Source organism: Brachycentrus maculatus, unplaced genomic scaffold (genome assembly GCF_059751285.1).
Source record: "Brachycentrus maculatus isolate JH-2025_06_01 unplaced genomic scaffold, ASM5975128v1 h1tg000073l, whole genome shotgun sequence".
NCBI classification, from domain to species: Eukaryota; Metazoa; Arthropoda; class Insecta; order Trichoptera; family Brachycentridae; genus Brachycentrus; species Brachycentrus maculatus.
In genome coordinates this window covers 420249-434467 of record NW_028280827.1, presented here as the reverse complement: position 1 = coordinate 434467, position 14219 = coordinate 420249, and positions in this window count along the sequence as shown.

Sequence of the window (14219 nt, the reverse complement as noted above, 5' to 3'; positions counted from 1 at the left end):
TTTATTTTGTATAATAATTAAAATGTCAAGGTAAGCGTAATATTTAAGGGTTTTTACGTGAAATATAAGTTTAGCAGCACGTTTTAGTTTTTCAGCATGTTTCAGGACACGTATTTAAAAAAAAAGGATTCTGATAATACGGCCAGGCAGTGTTTACCTACCCTTGAACCTGGGGGTTAATTATTACACGCTTTTAAGGAAAGCTGGAGTGCTTACGTTTCCTAACGTACTAGTAACACGTTAAACAGAATATCGTGAGTTAAGAAACCCTCTCGGAATTAAGGGATGTTCCAGCTTTGTTATTTCTTCTACGAGTGTTAGGCAGAGAGAAGTGTTACTCCATATTTCACTCGTAAAACACCCGCCCATCGAATCGCTAGGAAAACTACTGATATTCTGAACATTATTTCAATGGTCGAATGTCGTGAAATCGTAGTGAAAATGTGGATATTGTCTCGTTTTTTATTTATTTCGAAAAACGATTGAATTTTCGATCATTCAATTTAACTATTAATTCATTTTCTCGGTAGTTAGTGAGTGTTTATTTCAAGAATTTTTAACCAAAAATCGTTTAATTACATAAAATAAAAATAAAAATGGCAGTTTGTTCGAATTTTTAAATCTTTTAATGTTATGCTTTGAAATTTCGGTACAACGTTGCATTTTAATACGTGTTTTCATCTTCATAAAAAATAAAAATGTAAACGTGCAACAATTTTTTTGAACCGTAAAAAGTGGAAATAGGCTTTATGAATAATACAATTTTTACCACAATAGCAGTGCCATCTATTGAAAAATAACAATAATACACGCAATACTAAACATTATCCATGGCTAACAACATGTTTCTTAACAGCTTCTTAGTTATTTTATACTTCCAAATATTAAATAATAATAAAAATAATAATTATGCGCTCTATTTTCTTTCTATTTCATTTGACGAGAGTGAGCCACAACAATGTGTAGCCGGGTACAGACAGAATTGAAAAATTGTTTATCTACAATTCTTTCAATGTTATTTATTAAATAATGACAAAAGCATAAGCACCTTTGAAATTTATCTTTTCTCAACAATTTCATGAATTGAATAACATAATTTATAATGGTTTGATATCACATCAACATAATCTTTTGAGCACGTTTAAACTGAAATCTTAATACAGATATTGAATTTCTGCTAAAATATTTAGACTCGAGTGTCTGTTCTTGTTACGCCTGAATCTGACAACAATTATTCCATGACATAGGAACGTCATTTACTGAGAATATGATGTCAGTTAGTTGTAAGGAGTACATGTTTTTTTACGAACAATATATACCCCTTTATACATTTTATTTTATACAAATAAATATTTACTATGAATATTATCTCAGTTACTTGGAAGGAGTACATTAATTTTTGACAATTTTTTTTTAATACAAATAAACATTTTCTGAGAGTATTATGTCAATTAGTTGTAAGATGTACCTACATGATTTTTTATGAAAAATTTATACCCTGCCATACATTTTATTTTATACAAATAAATATTTACTTAGAATATTATGTCAGTTAGTTATAAGGAATAAATGATTTTATACAACAATATTTACCCTAATATTTATTTTATTTTATATAAATAAATATTTACTTAGAATATTATGTCAGTTAGTTATAAGGAATAAATGATTTTATACAAACAATATTTACCCTACTATTTATTTTATTTTATATAAATAAACATTCGTCTAAAATTGAAAATTTCAACAGTTCAAACAGTTAAAAAATGAAATGATTTACGAGGGACGCTCAATAATTTTATCCTTCTCAATATGACAGAAAGCATCGAGACGGTGAAATAAATTTGCGCATGTTGGAATATGTCTTGATGTATTGCATACACTGTATATTAAAATACGATCGTTATTTTCGAAGATGGAGCTTTCTAGGAAAACGTAGGATGGAAGTTTCCAAAAAAAAACTAGGCGATCTGATGTGAAAATGTGTTTGTTTTTGCAAATGTTGCTGTTGAATTCAACAGATCGCGCTGCCATCAAGGTAAAAAAGAGTTTCAAAAAACATGTTTGACACGTCACAGGTATATATATATATATATATATATATATATATATATATATATATATATATATATATATATATATATATATATATATATATATATATATATATATATATATATATATCATTTAGCAAATATCACTTCATCTTAAAATCTAAAATGACACGTGTTTCAATGCATTCCGCATCCATTTACTACGTATATGGTGTTTTAAACCGATGTGGACTGCACCGAAAAACAAGTGATAATAGATTTTAAGAAATAGTGGTATTTCTAAGGTGAAATTTAAATTAAAAAAGATTGATGTTACCACATTATCTGCCGAATTATTAAGTAAAGACTTAAAATAACTTAAGAATACGAACAAACCAACATTTATATAATTTAAAGATAAAAGATTAACTTCGTTCAAAATATTTGTGTACTGGACCGAAATTTCAAAGCAATCCTTAGCTCAAATTGCGATTAACGAAAGCTTTATTTTAAACCCCGAAGACTTCTTGGTGCTTGATTTATTTGTAAGTTGAATAAAATATCTAATTTTTCCTCAAGTATTCTCTTCAATGAAGTTTGAGACGGGTTTCTGACGTTAATCTGCCCTCCCGCTGAGTAAAACGTACTTACAAAAATCTTTAGAGGTTCCCTAAAATACAATGTATCTTCATTATAACTTTTGTTAAATGTTATTGATGAGAAGTATGACTAACAATATAAATAATAAAACAAAGTTTACATATTTCAAAGAAATAGCCAAGAAAATAAATCGTTTCAAGCATGAAATTGATAAATTAATCCGTTTAAACGTGAAATAAAACAATGTTTCCCGGAAAACTGTAGCACTAATCTTATTAAATTGACCATTTAAAATTTCCATCATTAATAATTTTATAATTAACAAGCATAATTTCATCTAGCTATACAAAATTATATCCATCAATTAATTTAAAAAAACTACATGTTACTAACTAGCCAACTAACTCACCATCAGGTCGCTTTGCGCAGGGGTAGGCAGAGAGAAACGAACACTCTCTATCATTTATCGGTCTTCTATTGTATTCTTTGTGTAATGCCACTTAAAAATACTACTTAATGATTACGGCTTTCGGAATAGCCATGAAATCGTCAGGTTTACATGAGACCTGATGATGGAATGATTATTTCAAACCGGTAGTCATTAAGTTGTGTTTTTAAGTGGTACGAGTATTACACAAATGAAGGATGAATGATAAGAAGAGTGTTATTTTACAAAACCATACCATACAAGGTAAAATATTGTATTCAATATAGATTATAGTGTCCGCCTCCGTAGTGTAATGGTCAGCACGCTCGGCTACCGTTCTGGAGGTCCCGGGTTCGATTCCCAAGTGGGGTTAAATAAATGTAAGTGATTTTTTCACTGTAATATTTATTCAATATTACCTTGGACTGGTACCTGAAGCGGAGGGCTGATCACCTTTCCTTCTTGTGTAAACGATCAAGATAATACTATAGCGTTTATATGACGCAGTGCCCTATGCACCATTGGGGTGCGAATAAGGGTTTTATTATTTATTATTATAGATTATAGAGGGAATAGAACGCCACACCAATCTGTAGTCGCAAACTATCTTCGCCTTTTTCACATTCATACATCTCCTCATACGTAACCGCCGATTATTCCGACTACTGTCCCGACCAAATTCAGGTATTTGAAATACTTGATCATGCCAAGTTTTTTTTACATACTAGATGTCTTTCAAACTAGATACAAGGTAACTTTTTGTAGAAAATAATAAAGTTGTTCATTTTTAAATACTGTAATAAAATCAGTTTAAATGAAATAGTTGACAATAAATGAGCCTGCGACGAAAATGCTAGATTCGACTTTAGAATTTATAAAATTTCAAGGTGTACAGTGTTCCATCTTATAGCATACGAGTACAAGAGGTAAGCAGCTGTATCAACGATTTCTATTTGCAGTTATCGAATTAAAAGAAAATTCGGTTGACCCGAAAAATTTAATAAATACGTCTTGACTTCATTTTATCGAAACACAATTTCCTGTTTTATTCATTTGCCCGTAAACATCGGATGAATCGAAGTTCGGGGACAAGAATTATGTAGACTTCCTGGAAGGGTAACTTTTCAATGAGTCCTCCTTTTATTTTTTCTACTTTTATTATTTTGTTGATATATTCCGTATTTGCTTCAAAACTTGATTAACTGTAACGATCTTATACACATACACACATACACACATACACACACACACACACACACAGTTGTAGTTAATATACGTTTAAAAAAATATATATATATATTTTTTACATTATTTATTTTTCATTTTTAGAGGTATACAAATTCAAATTTTCTGCAATAAATTGATGGTGACACCCGGTGTGTGGCCGTGTGGCATGTTGCGCCATCTTGTTAAAACCATAGCTCAGTCACATCAATGTCATTCTACTGAGGTACGAAGAAGTCAGTAAACGTGGTTCTGTAGCGCTCTCATTTGACTGTAACATTCTGGCCGGCATTGTCTTTAAAAAATATATGGGCCAATGATTCCATCTGCTCATAAAGCATACCCAACAGCGACTTTTAATGGATGTAAGGGAGTCTTGACGATAGCTTCTGGGTTTTCTCCACTCCAAATTCGGCAATTCTGTTTATTCAAGTTTTTACATTTTAATGAAATGCTCAATGGTAAATTTTACATAAAAAGTGATTTTTAACAAATCTTGGAGTATGTTAATATAAAATGAATTTCTTAGTGTTCAAACAAAAGGTATTTAATTATACTCAGTAGAACATACAATGTAGTATATAAATACAAAAGGGTGATTCAATGAAAAAAAATGGTATGCTTTAAAGTTTTAAGATAATTTGAGAGGTTGATTTAAAAATGGTAAATAAATGAGTTTTGAGGGAATACTTGAGAATATGAGAATTCCACTGAAAAATATCGGCATTAATTTCAGACAAAAACTCTGTGCTTGGGAATCAATAATCCTGAATATAAAATGCACAAAAGAGACCAAATAGAGTTTCTATTCTCCATGGATTGTATCAGGGGGTAAAAGATGGGGGCGGGTACGGGGGACTCTTGATTGGTATTCAAAAAGGTTTTGCGAATGTGATGAGTATTATGGTACATTTAGACAAACCTAGCTACGTTTTCTGGTCGAGCGAGCAAGTAAAAGTCATACAAAAACAAACCATATTTTTTCATATTGCTAACGACTTGGGTTTTAATTGAATTCTCAGAGAAAACTCTCAAAAGTGGCCTTGTAAATGCATACACACACGCACACACACATATTTATATATATATATATATATATATATATATATATATATATATATATATATATATATATATATATATATATATATATATATATATATATATATATATACATATATATATATATATATATATATATATATATATATGTATCCATATATATATATATATATCAATATATATATATATATATAAATATATATATATATATATATATATATATATATATATATATATATATATATATATATATATATATATATATATATATATATATATATATACATATATATATATATATATATATACATTTTTAATTAAAAAAAATTATCAACATCAATATCATTCCATGATAATATAAGTTAATACCGAATTAATAGATAATTTATGTTAACATGTTTATATGTATTTTTATTAACAAATTAATTTATATTAACAAATTTATGTTATGCAAATATAAATATCTATAAAATATTAATTAATATTTGCATTATTATTATTATTCACGTGTTTATTCTAAATGCATTTGATTATGACGATTTGAATGAGGAAACTCTTTTCATAAAAAAAAACAAAGTGGAATTTATCCATTAACAAGTTTAGAAAATGATTTTTGAAAACAACTGGAAAGCATTTTTCAATACACTGATTCGTTCCGGCAGATGCCTTCAGGGATTTAAAATTTTTGTTTTGTTGAAAACATAAAGAGGTGGTTTTACAACAGTTTTCTTTGTACTCAACATTTTATTACCTGGTTTTAAATTCGTGCTCTCATGGTTCTCTTCGATGAAGGGTATAGAGAATTTTTCATAAAAGTATATTTATGACATATTTGTGTTAAGGTATACCAGTACTGAAACTTATATATTATACTCAAACGGGGGAATAATCGCACTTTAAATTGGTACACATCTTGAAATTATAAAACAATACGAAAATAAATAAATCAAAGCCTTTTTTTCAGATATATTAAAAAATAAAGTATGATAGAAAACTAAAATAAAATTTTCATGTAATCTCTGCATTAATTACACATTAGGTTGGATCGATAACTTTTAATTTAATTTTTAATTTAACTATGAAAAGTGTCTAAAAAGTTGCATTTTGGATTGCGCATAGAGTGAAAAATATTTTTTTAAATATTCCATTCTAAAAAGCCATTTTTTGCGTTTTCTTATTAAATGTTACGTTATGTAATATAATTTACTTGATAAGCACATTAGGGCATAAGTTGCACTTTACGTTGTTATAAATAGGGAGAGTTGGTAATTTTTCCATCAGTATCCATCTTCATCTTTGTTGAAATGTCAATATAAACTACTATTATGACGTTGCATGAAATACAGAGGATTAAATATAACCTTTGACTTGTTTCTCGATCTCCGAGGCACTTAAACAGTATGGCGGGCGGAAGTGTCCGAAATTGAGGATATCTCCGTAAGGATTTCTCCTTCGCAAAATAGGAAAGCTGTCATACGACTGTATGAACTTTGCTCTGCGAACCGTGAATAGAACGGAAGAGGCTTGACTCGAGCGGTTGGTACTTATCTTCCCCCTTGTATAAAAATAGCAACATTGGTTACTTTATTTCATCTTTTTCTTTTAAATATAAAATTACCAACTCATTTTGCTTCACTTTTCACTGAATTCACGACATTTTTTATTGCCTAACTTGTGTCTAAACTCGATTTAATCTGTCTGATTTTTTACACACATGCTCTGTGAGGCTCAGACTTCATAATATAGACTTTAAAATCTCATAAAGTACGTACGCTTAGATGATTTATAATGATACATAACTCTTATTCCTGACATTGGGTCACCTCTCCTTATCCTCAGGTTGTAGGTCCTTCTGTCATGGACAACGTAGCCTAGGCCATGCCTTTGAATCATGTTTTCTTTCTGCAGCATGAATTCTTTGGTCTTCCTCTAGATACCTTTCCAGGAAGATCCATGGTGATTACCTGTTTCACAATATGATCAGATTCTCTGTGTCCTATGCGCCCTTATTCCTTAACCTTACTTTTGATGTCTGTTACATTCAGCCTTCTACAGATGCGTACCTTATATTTTGTCTCTAAGGGACACATAGATGACATTATAGTACATAATATCTTTATATAGTATTTATGGTAATCTAATATAAAAGCATATTTTATTCATGATGAAATCTCAGGACGGTTTAGAATTTTAATTTGAATGTGAGCATTTTCATCAGTGACATAAACATAATCTTCATTTTTTACCTTTATCATTTCCATCTAGAGCCACGTGATTGCAGTGTTCTGGATCAAAGTATGATTTGTAGGAATCAAGTTATCCTATTCATTTCCATTTCATCAGTGTCGCCTTGTCAATTTCCTGCCAAATGATATCGCACGCATGTTCTGCGTGTGTACATTTTTTTATGTAAATTCATTTTTATCATCTCATCGATATTCATAAAGATAAGGAATAAAGGCAGATCCAATTTCTTCAGCACGAGTATTCTCGGCGTAATTTCATAATAAAAGAAATCTTTTCGCATAAACTCAACATGTAAAAAGTTAGAATTAAAATTCGATGTACTTACATTGTGATTTGAACTTGAAAAATCTTTGAAGGCTAGATAGAGAGAAAAGAACGCAATAGTTTAATGAATTGTTTATGTGGCTTTTATGCCAAATATTTTTTTTCGGTGAATTCCGTATCATTATCATACGGCATTTGATAACGATGCTAAATGCATCGAAACACGAATCGCAAAAGTTTTTTTTGAAAAAGTCGTATTTATTCAGTAAAATTCAAAAATATATTGCCACAAAGTGATAGCTAGATTAATAAATAAAATCAGGTTAACATATTTATATGTGTTGATAACTTTACTTAAAAACGTATACATAACTTGGAAAAACCCAAAACACTTATTATTTGTGTAGAATTGTGTTTTTGTGTTGTTGGAAAATGTGTTAAAAGGATTCCATTTTACGTTATTAAGATAGCGTGCATTTTGAACTTTTGTCAAATATTTCAGACATGTTAACATTCAAATATTTTTCGCAAGAATCATAAGAGACAAAAGTAAGTTTGACAAAAAAAGTTTAGTCCAAGCTCCCTTCAATAATATCACACTTGAATCCAATTTAAATTTAAAAATTGATATCAGGTTTTACTCAGTTTGCGTATTTAGTTTTACATAAAATTATCACAAATTAATTGTTTATAGATCTTTTATATTAAACTCGTTTTTCATGCCCAATTTTTCATTCTAAAGGGTGGAAATGGTGATTTGATTCACTCTGTATATTTTCATAGAATATAAGGATAAAGCAAGGATATGACTTTCAGTAAAACAATATTAGGCTGTAAATACGTACAGGTACCAATATAAAGCATAAAATAAATTAACTTGAATCTACATAATTTTGAGTGTGTCCAAATACTTGTTCACAAATCGGGATTATCTCTAATTATAGGAATTATTTTCCAAATTATTTTTTAACATCTCATGAAGAAGAATATGGAAGTCTGGGCATTTACGGGGCTGACGACCGTTATAAGCTGGTTTAAGTGATCACTTTACACACGTGTAACATTCACCAATTCTACCCATTATTGACAACCACACTACTATATAGAACTTTCAAGAATTTGAGTATGACAGCCTATGACGGTGGTCAGCCCCGTAAATGCCCAGACCTCCATATTCGTCTTCATCTTTGATGAGATGCCAAAAAGAATATACAATAACTTGAATCTTTTCAGTGCAATGTGTGTTTATTACAGTACATATATACTCATATGCATTTCGTATTAGTAAAAAGTGTTAAATAAAATCTATGTGAAATATCGAAAAGTAATCACTATAAATGAGGTGATTTTTTTCACTATCAAGTTTTGTCACGCTTTGCAGTCGATTATTTTTACGATAAGGATTTTCAGAGACTCGCATATGACTGTATCTACTCTATCTAGTTTTTTCCTATAAAATACATACTGTAAAACCATTCGTCCCTAGAGCTCACTTTGTCTTGTCAATTTATTGCTTTTACCATTTTGGAATCGGGAAAATGTTTCCTCCAAATCCTTATTTTTCGATGATTGCGTGTTACATAATAATATATTATTTATTGACAAAAAACGCAATTGAAAAAAGTTTTTTTAAAGCTAATAAAGGTTTTTTGTTACCTCGGCTTTAGCGATTCCCAGAGTACTGATTCTGGAAATAAAGAGAAAATTTGGTAGCCTACGTAATCAACAATAAAATATCATTCCTATTCCCTCAGGGTTACTTTTTATCGCCCCAGCTTCGTGAAATAACACAGTAAAGTAATAAATTTTATCATTTCATCGATATTATCAAGTTTTCGGGGCTCTATGTAAGGTTTTTGATTTGATTTTATTTTTAGTTTATTTCATAATTCGCTTATTTTACAAACTCTACCAGAGCTAAATGATAAAATTGTAAAATGATCAAAGCCTTAAGAAAAGAGCTACAATTCAAAGAAATATTCATATCGTTTGAACAATTTGAAAGCGAGTGAAAAATCACATTTGAATGAGTTTATGAGAAGGTTGGGTAAGTAGCTTTTACTTTGATAAAAAAATAACAGAGTGTTATGCCCTCAGCGAAGAGATATAATACATAATATTTTTTTAAATCATGTTCTTTCCATCCTAAGAAATTGAAGGTCTTCTATTGTGGAAAACATCAAATATTTTATATTATGTTTAAATGTATAAATCAAATATATTTTCAAATAAAGGTTTATTGAAATTTTATTAATTTTTTTTTTCTGCTAAATAAATTGTTTTCAATTCAAAATCGGTTAAAAATCGGCGTAGGAGTATAAATGTATCAGAACGTTGCCATTACGATTGCTAATTAACGTTTGATAAATAATGGTTTTGAATTGAACTTACGTCAGCATAACCACATTATTGAATGAAATTGTTGTGTATCACCACATATTTATTGTGAGGGACTTTTGCATAATTATGGTGCATAAAAGTTGTGACAGACTTACAAAACCTTAATATTTCAAAAGCCGACTTTATTAATCGTAGAAAAAATCACTTATATTTATTAAATCGTTTTCCTGGAAATCAAGCTCAGGACCTCTTGAACGGTAGATGAGCGTGCTGTCCATTACACTAGGGAGGCGGACAAAATCGTCTTGAGGACTGTAATTTATAAATAATATTAATTCATTTATATTTTGTGTTTTTTTAATTATCATTTGTTATTATTGGTATTTTGTAATTTTAATAAAATATAATAAACGGCCCAACATTAAAAACACTGTCCACTTTTACATATAATTCATGGACTTATATGTAACAAAAGATTAGATTATTTTCTTTTTTTACCCTTATCCGCGCCCAATGATACACAGATAAATACATCGCATTGACACAATGTTATCTTTATCATTTCTTATGTAAAGACAAGGTGATCAATTTATACGATTTCTCAACACAGATTCAAATTAAAATAAAACATCTTTTTTTTAGTTAGAATAGACAAAAATCCACTAAATGATCTATAATTCTTCGATTTGATAAGCAAGGTAAATAATAAATGCAACTCACATCTTTAAAATTTTTTATTATTATTTTACCCCCCACCCCCATAGATAGTGAACCCAAGGCCTCCAGAACAGTAAATAACCGCGCTTACCATTAAACTACACAGGCGAACAATAGGAAAGAATAGTTAACACCTAATGTGTTTCTTTTTTTTTTCTTCAAATATATCTCTAATCTTAAATGGCACTTATCTCTTTTATGTCTCAAATCCTTTCTTTTCTTCACTCAAGTTTTTCGTGCTACGCTAGATAAAAATGTTAGATAAGTTTTAATACATTTTGACGGCGGTGAACTCTGTAATTCTTCAAGCACTCGCAACTTGATGCGGTTTTACTTAACACGCGCTAACCAAAGGTTATATATTTAACGGTTATTCTATCTTCAACAAGTTTGCAATAATTTCAATTCCTTTTGACGTATCACGATCCTCAGGCTTCATACAAACGTTGGAAATAATTAAGACTAAGCTGAAATATGTTATTTTTATATAATCTAGCAAAATTCAAATGTATAATAATCCTAAAAATAAAATTAATTAACTTTTTAATTTAAAAAAGTGGTGAAAACAAAGTTAATTAATTTAATAAAGTTTATAAATTGTGCCACAAAGTATCTGCGGAAAACATTAAAAAAAAGTATAAAAATTCATTGAAATTTATACAAGTAAATTTTTATATGACATTATTATTTTTTACATTTTTTTACATCTCAACATAGATGAAGAAAAAAGGTGAAAGTCTGGGTATTCACATGGCCCATTATCTATCGCAATGTAGGTTAGGTGATCAGTTTACACATTCGCCATTCTACCCACGATTGACAATCACTCTACTAAAATTTTTAGAACTCCCTCATTGATACTATATGTTACATGTGAGTTAGCAAGAGCCATCTATGATGGATTGAGAAAGCTTTTATTTAGCAGAGTCCCATTTATATGGATGATATATGCAAGATCCAAAGCCCGGTTTTTTCACATACTGGGAAACGCCTGAAAACATGATTTTCATTTTCTTATGTATTGTATAATTTGACCAGTTATTTTTATTCACAATATTTTGAGTGGAGAGAATCCAGAATTGCAAACTGGTATTTAGACACATAAAATTTAGAATTTTTTTTTATTTTTAGTTTTTATAGTTCTTAAAAATGAATAATTTTTATCGTTTCCATCAACATTATTGCTTAAATTTTTTGTTTATTTTATGTAATTTACGATGTTTTTCTTTGAATGAACAAAGATAATTTTTAATCAAATTTTAGTCCTTTTTCACACGCAATTTTTTTTGTAAGTCACTAAAAGATTTTATATAAATACTTTATTTACATCAAAAAAGGTACAAAGATTACTTTATTATTCGTCCCTTAAAATGAAGATATAATAAATATTTCCCAACAAAAAGAGGAAAAGTTCAGCATCTATTCACAAAGTTTACACACAAACCCCTTGAAAAATATTTTAAGGAACCTTTTCATATTTCTCATTTGCCTACAAATTTTATGTGTGTTTACCATTAACAGACACATCAATATTCATAGCGTAATATTTTACATCGGACGAAGCAAAATGGTGAAATATTTTCCGGGAATTTTTCGCTCCGTGTATCGCGAACATGCGATGTTTGGGTAAACATTTATATCATTGTAAAGAAGATCAAGTGTAAAGCACATGTCAAAAAATGAAGTAAAGCAAATTCGTTTTCCCCTTTCTGTTGCGGGATTGGGGAATATAGCACGTGCGCTAAATCATATCATAGACGTATTTTATAACGCATTTGGGAGGGCGAAATTTAGTGATGTTTCATTGAAAATAACAATAATTTTAAACCCTTAAATTAATCATGAAAACGTGTAAAATATACGCGGCGTAAAATAAATTCATGTAAAAAAGGGATGAACCTTTCAAAATATTTTAAAGAAAATATACAAATATTATATTATTTATATTAATAGTATTCACTTTGTAGTCATTCATTTTTATAAGATGTTAGTAATATAAGTATGCAAGGATTTTATTTAATACGTGAGAATAAATGTTATCTATAACCATATTCTTTGTGATTTTTATTGATAAATATTTTGTGCAGTTGTAGGTATGTGAATAGTGTTTTAGTTTTTGTCCACCTCCATAGTGTAATGGTCAGCACGTTCGACTACCGTACTGGAGGTCAAAGAAATATAAGCGATTTTTTCATTGTACTATTTATTCTATATTACTCTGGACTGGTACTTGAAGCGGAGGGCTAATCTCATTTCTTTCGTGTGTTAACGATTAATATAACAATATTTTTATACGATGCAGTGTCCTAAGCACCTCCGGGTGTAAATGAGGGTTTGAAGAAAACAATGTTTTGTTAGTGACGTATAGTATTGTTTGTATGTTTTGGAGAATTAGATAAGATCTCACCAGGGAGTCATAAAGTCGTAAAATCAAAGATGTCTGTAAGAGATCTACCTTCTTACAATTAAGGAGACTTTAGTTACAGATGTATGATGTGAAATTCCCAATATACACCTATATAAACCTGAATTGGTGAATATGGTTGGGATATTCCGAGGATGCAACTGTTGGCCGTAATACATTCTGGAAAGTCCACGAATCTACAGTCTAAGAGCAGATGTTATGTTATTATGCTTAGGTATACAGTGCGAGATGCGCCCTAAACTCATCTACTTTTATCATCTTATTGATTTTTTGAGGCCGCATGATTTCGCATGATTTTTTCCCCGATTTTTGTTCATTTTGACAGGACAGATGTTTGGTTATATCGTAGTATCTGTCTGTCTTTCTGCCTACACAAATGGTGTAGTAATTGTCCTGACAAAGACACTGGAAGACAACAAAACTGGTAGACAAAAACGTCTACCAGTTTCGAGACGTACCCATCTTTTCGTCTTTTTCTCAATTTTTTCTCGATTTCTCTAAAATTATTAGTATTTTGTAAAAAAAGTAAAAATAATTAATTACAAATTAAATGGTATAAATATCAGAAATATTAATAATATAACAAATTACACTAAGCTGTTAACTTTTTGTATGTTACTCTTGTATTTCTTAACAGAAGGGTTACGAGCTTTAAACGTTTATTTTGACGTATTAAAATCCTTGTATTCTCAACGTCATACACATAAAGTCCCACACAATATCAAAAGCATACTAGCAGAATGCATTAAGTCATACAAACATGTTCCGGGATAATGGATTTTAAAGGAGTAAAGCTTTTTCTAAGCATTCTCATACACTTCTCTTTTATTAAAAAAAATATTGCTTATCAATTTAAATAAAGTAAAGACTTGAACATAAT